Genomic DNA, 12,045 nt, shown 5'->3' with positions numbered 1-12,045 from the left:
CACACACACACACACACACACATACACACACACAAACACGCGCTCACTTCCCGAGTGGGCCTCCTCCACTGGTTATTTAAAGCTGCCAAGTGACTCGGCTCCTTAAAGGGAAGCCGCTTGGGTTGGGTCGCACCCTGGTTCAGCTCTGTGGGAGCCTCCCAGTGACAGCAGAAGACACCAGAGAAATGACCACAAATTGCAAGGAAAAGCATGCATGTGTTCCCTGCTGGTCCTGCACATAGAAGGCAGGACTTCTGAGGTGCCTTCTATTGCTTCTCCCACCAACAGGCCCATTCAATGGCCGGAAGCTCAGTGGGCACATTGCTCAAACCCAGCACCCTCCAGCCACAGTGACCTCAGGCTAACAGGCCAGAGGGACCCCCCTCCCATGGTGACAGCCCCTCCCATGGAAAATTGGTCCCACCAACGTTTTCCCAACCAGGACTCTTTTTTGTGTCCTGAAGACGTCCCTGAATGAGGTATCTGGGCATTTGCCTGCTTGGGCCTCTTCCCAGGGCCCTGTGGGCTGGGTGCCCGGTGCAGAGCTCCAGGCCGGTGTCTGGTCAGGAGCAGACTCTGCGGTTCCCTGGGCAGCCCACGGCTGAGGCCCTCAGGGTGGGCACTGAGACCCTGTGAAGCCCTGGAGGAGGCAGTGGGTGCCACCCACACTCCCAGCAGCGCCCCCTGCAGGAGCAAGAGGAGATAGCCCAGAAGGCCATGACTGACCAGCCAACAGACCAGCCGCTCAGCACCACGAGGTGCATCCACAGACTGGAGCCACATGGAACCTGGCAAGCTATGAAGCTCTGACCACCTGCACTACGGATGACCCTTAAAACCACTGCTGGGTGACAGGACCAGACCCAGAAGGCCTTGTCCACATGATTCTGTTTCCATGAAGTGCCCAGAACAGTCACCTCCAGGGCTGGGCGGAGGCCGCTGCTTACGGGTCGGGGGTCATTCTGGGTGGTGAGATGACCTGGAACCAAACAGGGCTGGGGCTGCACAGCACTGCACGTGACAAAGGCCACTGAGTGTCCCCTGTAAGTGGCCAATGTCATATCATGGGAAGTGGGGTCACAGTGACCCTGAGCCTGACCCAACCCCACCTATGTGAACTTGAAGAAGCCAGCCTTCCTCTTGCTACAAAAATGTCCTGTTTATATTGTCACAATGATTCCTCAGGATTATTGACAGATGAAACACTTGGCAGGAACTAAAGCGGCCCCTTCAGAGAGGATTCTGATGTTGGCTTTGTCCCCGCACTTTCTCAGCAGGGAGGAAACGGGCTTCTGAATCAGTCCCGTAGGCCACGGAGACCCCACATCCAAGATTCTGGAACAATAACTGCAGAGGTGCCACCCACTCACATCAGTCAGGGGTGCTTGCCCACCCCTCCGTGTGAGCTGGGCCATTTCATGGACTGGACAACCGAAGCCCAGGGTTGACCGTAGCAGCCAGAATCCACACAAATGAAGACCCCGTTCTTGGTGTGTCCCCACCTCACAACGAGCAGGATGTGTGTAAACACTGGACACTAAAGACTAGAGCCCTTCGTGCCGTGGGTGCCCGTGAAGCCCTGGGCTCCGTGAGGGGTCAAGACGGGCTCTGCACCTGCTCTTTGAAGTCCTGAAACGTGAGCTGCGTGGCGGGAACCAGCTCCTGGGAGAACCAGGAGCCCAGGGCCCAGGATGCCTGTCTCAGGCACCCACAGCTCCTGACCAAAAACCGGGCATTGCCGCCCACGGCCATGGGCTGCCAGAGCTATGGCAAGCCACACGCCCTTCACTTCTCCCTTCTGGTGCAGTGAGCTGGCCAGTGGCAAGGAAGCAGGGATAAGAGCCATGCAGCTTTCCTGTCCTCCTTGTGGCTGAGGCACAGCGGGCATTTTCTACTTGGAACTGCTGCCCACCAAAGTGCCAGGCATTCTGGTGGCCATGCCGTTCTGAGGGCTCAGCATTGAACGGCGTCCACCACTGCAGGGTGGCTAGTGACAGGTCTCTGCTGACACGGAACACCAGAGCCTCTGCAGCCCAGCTGTCAAGAGCACGGGCAGTTTCCTCTCCGGCCGGTGTCAAGGCCAGCCTCCGAGTGTGGCCACCTGAGTCTCATCAGGCAGCACTGGGAAGGTGGGCACTCACCCGAGGCTGCACTGTGCTGGGCCTTTCTCTTGGAAAAATCTACCCAGTGGTCTGTTTGTGGGGGGGGGGCAGCAGAGAACAGGCCATGTGGGAGATGAGACTATGGTCACTTGAAGTCTCAGGGAAGAGGGGGGAAGCAGTCACCAACAAGAATTGGATAGGAATGGCTGGGACAGGATGGGGTGGGGTGGGGTGTGGTGGGGTGGGTGGTATGGGATGGATGGGGTGGGTGGGATGGGGTGGGTGCAATGGGGGTGGATAAGATAGGGTGGAGTGGGTGGTAGAGAATGGGTGGAGTGGGTGGGATGTGGGATAGGGTAGATGGGTATGAATGGGGTTGGATGGGGTGGGTGGTGGGGTGGGAAGGGACAGATTGGATGGAGTTGGTAGGATGGGGTGGATGGAGTACGTGGGTGGGTGGGTGGCACCGGGTGGGAATTCTGGTGAGTCCACCTGGTTCTAGTGCCACCAGGAGACCCTGGTAACCCTGGGGTGGCTCATGCTCATGTTTGCTGCACTGTTGAGGCTTCTGTGGAGCCTCCTGCAGAGCCACCTCCCTCCCAGTGTCCATGGAGGCAACTGGAGCACTGTCCACCCAACGGCTGTGCCTCCACACATCTCAGGGCTCCTCCCTCCCCTGGCACTCAGGCTGTGGTGCTGGCACCGTACGTGGTGGTGTGTCTGTGGGTCACATGGGGTCACGAGATGACTCAGTGCACAGAGCAGAGGGATTTTAGAGGAAGCCACCCGTGCCAGGACGGCTGGTAACAGTTTACACCCAGGAGCAACGAGGATTCAGCCAAACTTACCCCACTAAATCCCCAACTCCACTTCCTCTTAGCCAGGTCCCCTCAAAATGTCCACAGCCTCTTGGGCACACTAGCATCAGGGAAAGTCTCAGTGGAAAAACACAACAGTCTTAAATGATTCAGTTCAAATAACTTTTGTGAGTAAATTTTGTGGACATAATTCTAGGCCCTTTCCAGGGTCTTGTGAGGGTTTATACAAGTGAGGGTCTCTGAAACTGACACCTCATTGGCTTCATGATAAACCTGCCTCTTGATGAGGTAAGGACTGCATCGCTTAATATATAAAGAGCTCTTACAAATCACTAAGAAAAGGCCAGCAATCCAATAGAAAACTTGACAAAAATTTTGATACATAGTTTAGCACTCCCAATTTTAAAAAGGCCTATTGCTACATTACAAACTCTAAAATGTACTAAGTGAAAAAAAAAAAAAAGACTTTATCTTGATTTTCTGATGGCAATCAAGCCAGAATTCCCACCCACTCCATCCAGCTCATCCTACCCTATCCATCCCCAGCTAGTCATTTGTACTGGTATATGAAGGGGGTGCCTGTGGCTGTTTCAGGGAGCTGACTACAAACAGAGCAGTGGCCGCCTCTTGAGAGAGAGATGGGTCTTGGAAGCAAGAGAGCGAAAGACCCTGCTATTTATCAAACCCTGCTCTTTCTGAGACCCATTGAACCGTGAGCCTAAAAGGGGAATTAAACTACATTAAAGTCAGATCTTACAGACACTGAGACATCCTTCCTGGATACCCACCAGGTGTTGACTACACACACCCACACACCCCACCCCGGCAGGACATCAGCAGCCAGCTTTTCATCTCTGTAACCAAAATACCAACAAAAACAACTTAGCGGGGCTGGGCTGTAGCTCCGGGGCGCAGCGCCTGCCTCCCACGTGTGAGGCTCGGGTTCGACCCTCAGCACCACATAAAAATAAATCAATGAAGATATTGTGTCCACCTACAGCTTAAAAAAACATTAAACAACAACTACTTAAGGAGGAAACATCCACTGGGGCCACAGGGTCAGAGGTCTCCGTCCAGAGACCGCTGACTCCAGTGCTCTGGGCCCAGACGAGGCTCAACATCATGGTGGAAGAGTCAGGGGAGGGAAGCTGCTCAGCTCATGGTGGGATCAAGAAGCAGAGAGAGGGAGACAGAAGGGGCCAGAGAGTAGATGACCCCTCCAGGGCAGCCCGCCCCACCTGCCCACAGTCACCACCGGGCCAGTCCACTCAAGCTCGCTGGCCCCATGAGGCTGCAGCTCTCCCAGCACAATCACCTCCCCTCCGAGCATTCCTGCGTTGTGGGGGGCCACTCTGAATGCAGCCCGCCTTCCAGTCCTGAAGCAAGGGGCTCTGACCGGTCACTACATATTGCGGTGACGTGGGTGTTGTCCCAGCCTGGGAAGTCGAAGGCATGACTTCAGGTGTAGGCGTGTCACCTGTGGGGATGAGCTACACTCACCTGTTCCCTTGTAATCCCACCCCTCTGCCCTATTTGGGATAGACTGTTCCATGGAGTCGCCCTCTGTGTGTCCCTTTCTCTTGCTCTGCTCTTGGGTGTGGCCTTCTTAGATGTCCGTCAACCTGCCGACAGTGGACATCAAGAAGCTAGACTCAGTCCCCTGAAACCTGACCCCTGGCCTCATTTGAATGGCTTCTCCCCAATAAAAGGGGTCAGCAGTGCTCTCTTGCTCTATCCATGGACCCCCAAGGTCAGAGGAGCCGTCACAGGACCCAAAGAAAAAGGTGTCTCTATCTGTGTGGTTATTTCATGAGCCCAGTTCCCCTGGAGTGACCCTGAGTGTCTGAGTCGTGAAGAACACGACACTGCATTATCAGGGACCCTCTTTCCAAACCCTAACAAAGCCCAGGACAGAAAGTGCCCTGGAAGTCCACAAGCTGTCTCTCTCCAAGTACAGCACTTCCCACGCGCGTGGCCACCCGGGTGTGGGAGGTGCTCCACCCTCCAGCTGTCTCTACCCCGCCTGAACCCTGAGTGTCAGGAGGGGACACTCAGGCACACAGGTGGGGGCATGGCCCAAGCCAGGGGACTTCCTACCCAGCAGCTACTGGTGGTCTGCGGCCACAACAGATCCATCTGAGACTGGGCACGAGCTCCACAGCAGGCTGCCAGCTGCCACTATCCTGTTAGGAAAGTTACAGAAAGGGAATCTCGGGTCCAGCCCAGCAGCACCCACGAGCCCTGAGGGACAGGGCTGTCGGGCTGCATGGTGAGTCTCCACGCCTCCTCGATCACATGGAGAAGATCACCTGACAGCAGAGAACACAAGGTCACGGACAAGGAAGAGTATAGACTGTCACATTTTTCTTTCATTAGCTAGGAAATTCCCACTAGGATTTGAAAGCTGTGACTCTCCAAGTACAGAGCAGACGGAGCCGGCCTCAGTTTACCACCCAGCAGGAACCCCATGAGCTGAAATAGCAGGTGCGGGTCCTTCTCAGGCACGGGAGGAACTGGTTAAAGTTTAAATAAGAGGCTGCAAAGTCAGGCCACGCACCCCCCAACCGAGCCCAGGGAGCACAGGCGGGTGAGGCGGCCTCTTGCCTTCCTGGATCCTCCTGAGGTCGCTTGCAATCTGTGGCTCTGGTTTCTACAGAAGGTGCGGATAAAATGTCCATTTCAACTTTTAAAAATAAGCTCCGGTCTCCTATGGAAAGGGGAAACAGGGACACAGGTGGAAGATGTCTCTGCCTGCCCTGTCCCTCCTTGTTAGGTCCCCAGGGAGTCCTGAGTCATCCTGGATATAGCATTGAGCTTGCAGTGTCAACACCCAGCTTCCCCACTGGGGTCCGGAAGCAAAGACACCAGGCTTGGTGGCACTTGTCCGATGGCATCACAAATAAATGACAATCTCTAGTCCTGCTGTGAAATCTTCCACAAGCCTCCCTCCCGAGAAAATGAACCAGCTGACTGTCCCCAACCGACACACACGCCCACCATCCCAGATGGAGCCCACATATACTCCCTTGGCCGTGGGTTTTCTGGGGCTGTCCCCAAGAGCGTGGGACTGGACACCTGGGGTTCTTGTGTCAGTAACTACGCAACACTCTGGGCCAGAGCTGGTCGGCCCAATCCAGGTCATGCTGCCTGTTCCATGGAGCCCAATGGAGCTGAGCAATGAGTGCATGACCACATGCTCCCAGCAGACTGTCCCTGGAGTGTGTGCCTCGCAGTGACAAAGATTCTTCTGCTGAAACGTGGCTAATTGGGACACTAAATATAAACATCCTGATTTGCTTAATTTTCCTCCTGGGATGTGATATCCTGTGGCTACAAGAGACAGGAATTCTAGAAATTGGCTCCCTGATGTCAATACCGCATCAGCGGGGAGTCATCTTGCTCTCAGGGCCAAGCAGACCAAGGGGAGTGGAGGCGAGAGGTGGAAGTGAGTCTGTGGCTAGGGGACAGCTCCACCACAGATAGCCTGGGGCCACTCCAACCCGTCCGAGCGGGGCTTTCCTCCACACGGTCAGTCCCCGAGGAACTCTCAAGATGGCACAGCTGGTCACCGTAGACCTTGAGTCCTCCTTTGAAACCCCCGTGCCAACAATCAGAACCCCAAAGCCTCAGGGTCACGTTCCTAAGAGCAGGAAAGTCACCATCAGGGGAACTCTCAGTTTGGGGTCAGGCCATGAAAAGTGAAAGTGTGGGTCGGCAAGGGCCTGTCCAGTCGGCAGGTGTAAATAAGGTTTTATTGGGACATGGCCACACCTGCCGGCTGCTACAGTGTCCTGTGGCAGGTGGGCCCCGACTGAGGGAGGCTGGAGGAGACGCTGGCCGTCCCCGGCCAAGGCTTTGCGCCTTCTCATTCGTCTGTTTGTTTCTCATCAAAGGTCTCCAGACTTCAACTGCAAAAATGCTATGGAGCATGAACCAACCCCCCATGAGGTGCCAGATTCAGAGGCCACCCCGTGAGCATAGGAGCAGTACCAAGGTACAGCAGGCCAGAGCAGGGTCCCCCAGGGATACACCTGCCCCACAGCCCAGTCCACACAGCAGGGATGCCAGGGCACACGGGCAGCTCCTCACACCTGGGCCATCTGATAGGGCTGCATAACACAGCAAGGTCACGGGGACACCACAGGCAAAGCCAGACCCAGGGGAGATGACAGGACAAGTGAGCAGCAGCAGGGACTGTCACACACTCAAGAGTCTGACCACGTACCCACGCCCGGCCTGGGCTGGACTCAGAGAAGCAGTGCCAGGGAAAGCCACAGGGTGATGGATGGAACCTGAGTGGGCACCAAGGACAGGAGCCCCCAGGGTGACCTTCAGCCTGCAAACTGTGTGATGTGGCCATGCAGGCGTCGTCCTCATCCTCAGAACAAGGGGACATTGGGGAGAAGGGGCAGGGCATCTGCAGTGCATTTCAAACAGGGGGCTCTGGGGAGCACATTGCTCTGGTAGGTAGGTAGACAGGTGACAGGGAGAGATGGAAGGCAGACAGAGTGCACCCCCCTCAGCTACACCCTGAAGGTGGTCCTGACCCCTCTCTCGATGGCTTCCCGCCCCTCTGCCGCAGCCTCTCTTCACTTTGTCCCAGGCTTGCTGAGATTGCTTAGGTATGAGGGGAGCGTCTGGGCTCAGGCTGTACTCTCAGGGCCCAAGGTGCGCTTGGAGCTCTCGCTGGCGAGGATCCAGGCTTGTGTCACTTGGCATGTCCCCCTGCTCCGCTTGGAAGGAGGCGGGCCCCTGCCAGGTGCCAACACTGAACAGTCACCCTCTGCTCACCTCTGTCACCTGGAGGCCAGGTGGGTTCTGCCAGCACCTCATGCAGCTGAGGAAAGCACTACCCTCTAGCGCCACCTGCTGACCTCCTCCCAGAGCTTCTGCATCCAAGACAAGAAAAAAGCGAAGACTTTGCCGTCTCTTTGTGACAGTGTGGCTGTAGGGTGGCATGGATTCCTAGTGAGCCCAACATGTGCCACAGCTGAAGACGCAGGGTCCCTAGGAATGCGCTGTGCGTGTCCTGTACCTGCCTGGGCGTACCATTCTGTTTGCACACTATCTTACACGACTGCTGTTTGATTTTGTTTTCTTAAGTTCTGTCTTGCAACTGGCTTTTCTATTGGTTGAACACTTCCCCTGAGTAGGAATTCTCATTTTTTCAGAAAAGAAGCAGGGGGAACATTCCACAGCTCATGCAAGGTTCGGCTCCCACTATTGGGCACTTCGTGAGATTCTAGGTGACACTCTCGGGTGTGATGTGGTTCCTCATTAGCTTACTCTGGGAGAGGGCCTGGGTCAGTCAATGTGGGCATCTGTGTGGGTCCAACTCGCCTCCCAGCTCAGGAGCAGGGGCTCTTTCCCACACCTTCCAACACCGAGGACCCATGGCCACAGACAGGCTGGCAGGTAAGGAGGGCACCTCCTGGCTAACATTCATCTGGGAGGCAGCCTGGGCATCTGTTGGCTCCCAGACTGTGAAGCCAGAAAACTGGGCTCCAGCAAAATTCCTGATGGCTACAGACCAGCTGGGGGATGTTGGGAAAGTCACCTAAACTTGATGTGCCTCCATTTCTTCATCTGCACAAAGAGAACAGAATGCAGATGCCTGCATCATACAGGTGCCTGAATGAGCACTTTTCCTTAGATGGCTAACCCACATTTACCAGCTGCCCCCTGCTGGTGTACAAAGAGCTGTGTCCTGTCTTCCACTGTTGAATAACATTCTTAAAGAACGTTTGTGCACATGTCACATAAGTGTGTGTTTCCCTGCCCTTAGGTAAACCCTGGGGACCACAGCATGCTGGCCAGCAGGGGGCGGGCTTCCAGCATCTCTGCGTCAGCCTACAGGGTTGTGGCCTTCCTATCTCCACCTCCTCTGGGTAGATCCCTTTTCTCTGGCCTCTTCCAACTAAGACGGGTTTCGCCTACTAGAACTGTCTGGGGCCCTTCAGCAGATGAAGCCGGCTCGGCCCAATGCCCCTGAAGACCCCTGTGCACATGGACTCCTCTAACCAGGTGATGCTGGTCGGTTTTTAAGGCCACACAAGGTGAGGCTATTTACCACCCTGAAAAGTAGCACTTGTTCCTTCCCAGGATGACAAATGACCTCTGCTGGGGTACTGCTGGCTTGAAAATGCCAGGAGAGACCTTCAGAGGGGATGGAGGTCACTGCACAGCTCACACATGTTGAAGTCCAACACTCGCCACATCTAGGGCAGACACAGCCAAGTCGTGGGTCTGGCACTGCCCATGGAGGCAGCCCTTCTGGGGAAGGTCTGCTTATCTCCTCCACAGTCACAATCACAGCATAGTACAAGGTCACCTCAGCATATCATGTGGCAGCCAGGGACATTCTGCTCACACATGGGGGCTGAGGCCCAAGCAAGAGAGCCAAGCAGGATGCCAGCCTTCAGCACACCAACCAGAGGCAGGAGACGCAACAGCGGGGACCAGTGCCGAGGGTCCAGGAATCTGCATTTCTAATGAGTTCCCAGGTGATGCCAACCCGGAAACCCCACTGCAAACACCATCAACAGTAAACAAGCAGAGCCGAGAGGTCAGCCTGGCCACTGCCCTCTCCAGACCCCAACAGCAAGAACCCATGGGTCCTCCCTTCTCTTGGTTCCCCGAGTGGGCTCTTCGTCTCCAGCACCAGAGTCCCCCCCAGTGGACTCTGCCCTCGTCATCTCCTGTCCCCCACTTCTGACTTCATTTCCCTTCCTTCCCATTCTGCCTGGGCTGGTCTCCTCTCCCCCAGCTGAAAACCCCCACCTGTGCTCCTTTGTAGGCCCTCTGGCACGGTCAGCTGCTCAGCTCCTGGAACAGAAGCCCTGCTAACCAAAGAGTCAACTCCTAGAATCACGGCAAGCCCAGCCCAAGCCACTGGATTTGGCGTTCACTGGTGGGACTGCAGCTGCCTTTGCTCCCGGCAGCTCCCAGAGCTTGGGACGGCTCCCCCAGCCAGCACCTCCCAACGGCAGCCACGCCTGCGGTTCTGCAGGTCTTTATTGCTCTCCTAAATAGTGCTGGGTGGGATTTGCTGACCTGGTCAGTGCTGGTTTCACCTCCCACACTGGACTTGAAGTTGGGCAGGACCTCTGCTTGACTTGGGCAGACCTCCAGCCCAACATGGCACAGAGCGGCTGTTGATATGCCCTGTGGCCTTTGCCAGTGGCCCGTCACCTCAGAGAGAGGCAGGCCCCATCCCTGCTGAGGACATCCTGCCCCGGAGCTCTCTGCCACCCAGGAACACACACCCTGTGCCCAGCACAGCACAAGGTGCTGAGGAAAGACGATGCTGCCAAAGCAACTCACACCACAGGCACCAGCAAGAGTGATAAGGCGCAGCCCAAAGCGGCCCTAGGTGCGTCCTGCCTGGCACCTCCAGCGCCCGCTGCTTAAACCCGCCTGGCACCCACCCGGCACCCATCCGAGTCAGGATCTCCGCACTAGAGAAGAGCAGCTGGTTCCCCTTCCTGGAGCACAGTGAGGCAGAAACACTAGAGCCGGAGGGAGAAGCAGCTGGAGGCCCACTCCCTCCACAGCAGCCTGCGGGGCCAGAGGTCTGGCCTCCTGGGAGTGGGAGGGGAGTGCTCCTGGTGCTTCTGAAACAGACCCCACTGTCACATGGTATCACCTGAGACATTGTCACGGCCAACAAGACCGCGACTCCCTCACTACCCGCCGACACACAGCCGGTCAGAGAGTGCTGTCACGGACGCAGACCACACATCTGTCTCTCCAAGGGGTCATAGTCCACTGAATAGAGGAATTCATTCACTAAAGACTTAGGGGCCACCTGGCAAGCCCAGGACAGGCAATCACAGCTCTCGCTCCTATCTTAATTTCTAGTATCTCCAACACTCAAGTCACACTTCACACTTTAGCCAACTAGAGAGAGAGAGAAGATAGATGGTAGATAACGTATTCAGTAACATACACTTTACAGAGAGGCTAAGAAGGGTTAAGGCGTCACCAAGGCTCAAAGGACTGAACTGAGAGTGGAGGCAGAGAACAGATACCAATGCAGAGTGACTGCAGGTGGTCTGATAAGATTAAGGACTGGAACCAGCCAAGAACTTGGTCAGGAACTCACACTGGGCCAGGGTCCACTGTGGGGATTTTCCTGGGCACGGCTCATGATGAGTGAACAGGTGACAGGGCCAGGTGCCTCTGTGTCCAGTCTCAAGGTGCTCCTCCCTTGCGGGCCTTCAGTAAGAGAGTTGATTCATTTGGTGATCTAGTGTGCTCACTATTATCATGGGCATGTTTTTGCTGATCTAAGTGTCAAATACCCATGTATCCGTGTGCTTCAGATTAATTCAAAAAGTTCACAGGCAGTCATTTTTATTGGTATGACTGATTTATTTATCAGTTTAAACCTTCTGATAGTGCTGGGCAGGTGGTGGTTACTTACTTGTACAAACAAGGTGTAGAATCATTCCACCTCGACACTGAAACTCAAATCAAAGCAGTTCATGGCAAACTACTGCTTTATACCATGGAGTCACCAGGGCAGGCACAGCCTGAGAGCTGCTGTCCTACACATGGAATCACTAGGACAGGCAAAGCCTGAGGACTGCTGTTCTACACACCTTGGAGTCACTCAGGGCAGGCACAGCCTGAGAGCTGCTGTTCTTCACCAGAGTCACTGGGGCAGGCACGGCCCGCTCTCTACACAGTGCACATTCATATTTACCTGATTACCTCAACAAAGTTTACAGCTGTTTTGTTTGGCTCAGATCTCAGCAGGGCCCACCCAGTCTGGCTGCTCTCTTTGGTCTCCTCTCCTGCAGAGGTTAACTGCAATCAGGAATGTGCCCAAAGGGAATTAAACAGTGTTTCAAAGCCGCCCTCTGGTGGGGACTTGAGGGCGCTGCTTGTTCCCTCTGCTGATGGGCACTCAGGGGAAGGTCCCAGAGACATCCCAAGCCTGCTTAGGTATCAAAGACCAGGATGCCATCTACTGCCGGGATGTGGGAGAACTGACCTGTGACAGGCCCAGGAGTTCAGGGCATTTTTTCTAGGCTCCCCAGTGGCAAGGCAGATGCCACTCCAGTAGGTGGAGATGCATGGATAACATTGTGGGTCCCCACGAGGATGCCTGGCACTGCCCA

The sequence above is a fragment of the Callospermophilus lateralis genome, chromosome 1 (assembly GCF_048772815.1).
Source record: "Callospermophilus lateralis isolate mCalLat2 chromosome 1, mCalLat2.hap1, whole genome shotgun sequence".
NCBI classification, from domain to species: Eukaryota; Metazoa; Chordata; class Mammalia; order Rodentia; family Sciuridae; genus Callospermophilus; species Callospermophilus lateralis.
The sequence above is the reverse complement of the archived record's forward strand: the minus strand, read 5'-3'. Positions refer to the sequence as shown.